Here is a 2,461-nt window from a genome sequence, read left to right as displayed (position 1 = left end):
TTTCATCCATGATTTCTTCCTCAGAATAAATCATTTACAAATCTTCAAATTCATCCAACTCATTTTTACTTAAAGTAGATTCAAGTTGATCATAAACTAATTCGTCAATATGATCTACTTCTTGTAAATCATTATCATCTCCATGTTGCTTATAAATGTTGAAAATATTCATCTCCAATATCATGTGATTAGTACTTAAAAGTGCATTTTATCATGGTTTTATATCATTATTTTAATTCTTGAAGTAACAAAATCCACCGCACCAATCTAGCTTTAGAATCCTTCTTGGAAAGAAGATATTTCAACGCTGCATGATCGCTAAAAACAATAACAGGTGAGCCAACAAGATAAGATCTGAATTTTTCACACGCAAATACTACAGCAAGTAATTCTTTTTCAGTGGTTGTGTAATTTATTTGAGCACTATTTAAAGTTTTACTTGCATAGTAAATGACATAGGGTTTCTTATCTTTTCTTTGTCCTAAAACAGCACCCACGGCATAATCACTAGCATCACACATTATTTCAAAAGGTAATGACCAATCAGGAGGTTGAATAACAGGAGCAGATGTAAGCAGGTTTTTAAGTTTAACAAAGGCTTCTTCACAATATTCAGTCCATTCAAAAACATTATCCTTTGTTAGAAGGTTACACAATGGCTTAGATATTATACTAAAATCTTTGATAAACCTTCTATAAAAACCAGCATGTCCTAAAAATGATCTAACATTTTTAACAGATTTTGGTGTTGGCAAGTTGGCAATTAACTCAATTTTAGATTTATCAACCTCAATTCCTATTGATGAAACAATGTGACCAAGTACAATGCCGTTTGTTACCATAAAATGACATTTTTCCCAATTCAACACAAGATTCTTCTCTTCACACCTGTTCAAAACCTTTTCCAAATTAGTTAAACAATTATCAAATGAATCACCAAAAACAGAAAAATCATCCATAAATATCTCAAGAAAACGTTCAACCATATCACTGAATATGCTAAGCATGCATCTTTGAAACGTGGCTGGTGCATTACATAATCCAAAAGGCATCCTTCGGTATGCAAATGTACCAAATGGACATGTGAAAGTAGTTTTCTCTTGATCTTCAAATGCAATTTCAATTTGGTTGTAACCTGAATAACCATCTAGAAAACAATAAAATTCATGACCTGCAACTCTTTCTAGAATTTGATCCATGAAAGGTAAAGGAAAGTGATCTTTTCTAGTCATTGAATTGAGTTTCCTATAGTCAATGCACATGCGCCAACCAGTAATAGTCCTCGTTGGAATTAACTCATTTTTCTCATTTGTTATCACAGTAACTCCAGACTTTTTAGGTACAACTTGGGTAGGACTTACCCATTTGCTATCAGAAATAGGATAAATGATTCCATTATCTAGAAGTTTAATGACTTCATTCCTCACTACTTCTTTCATATTAGGATTAAGCCTTCGTTGCATTTCTCTAGAGGGTTTAGCATTTTCCTCCAAATAAATCTTGTGTGTGCAAATCAAAGGACTAATTCCTTTTATGTCAGCTATGGTCCATCCTAATGCATTTTTGTGCATTTTCAGAGTTTGTAATAACTTACCTTCTTGATGAACATTAAGTTTGGAAGAAATTATTACCGGAAAAGTTTCATTTTCTCCCAAAAATGAGTATTTGAGATTACATGGCAATGGCTTCAAATCGGGTTTTGGTGGTTGAACACTTGAAGGTATGGACCCAATTGATCGTGGTGGCAATTCCTCAATTTTTGGTCTCCAAATATTTGCCTTTGATTCTTCCTGAAAACAAACCATTTGCAAATCTTCAGATTCATTAAACTCAATTTCATTGGAAGAATTTTCAAATTGATCGTAAATTATTTTTTCAATAAAATCTACTTCCTGTAAATCATTATCATCTCCAGGTTGCTTGCAAATGTTAAAAACATTCATTTTTAATGTCATGTTTCCAAAAGATAACTTCATCACTCCATTCCTACAATTAATCAATGCATTAGAAGTTGCAAGAAATGGACGTCCTAAAATAACAGGAATTGAATTGCATGCTTCAACAGGTTGTGTATCCAAGACAATAAAATCCACAGGAAAGATGAATTTATCAACTTGTACTAACACATCTTCAACAATTCCTCTATGCACTTTTACAGATCTATCGGCAAGTAAAAGATTTACAGAAGTTGGTTTTAACTCACCTAAATTGAGACTTTGAAAAACTAAATATGGAAGTAAATTCACACTAGCTTCAAGATCAAGTAAGGCTCTTTCAATTTTATGTTCTCTAATAAAGCAAGAATTGTAGGACAACCAGGGTCTTTATATTTCAAAGCATTATTGTTCTGAAGAATGGCACTTACTTGTTCGGCTAAAAAGGCTTTCTTTTTCACATTCAGTTTCTTCTTCACCGTGCACAGATCTTTCAAAAATTTAGCGTAGGAAGGAACCTGTTTAAT

The sequence above is a fragment of the Populus euphratica genome, unplaced genomic scaffold (genome assembly GCF_000495115.2).
Source record: "Populus euphratica unplaced genomic scaffold, PopEup_1.0 scaffold1106.1, whole genome shotgun sequence".
NCBI classification, from domain to species: Eukaryota; Viridiplantae; Streptophyta; class Magnoliopsida; order Malpighiales; family Salicaceae; genus Populus; species Populus euphratica.
The sequence above is the reverse complement of the archived record's forward strand: the minus strand, read 5'-3'. Positions refer to the sequence as shown.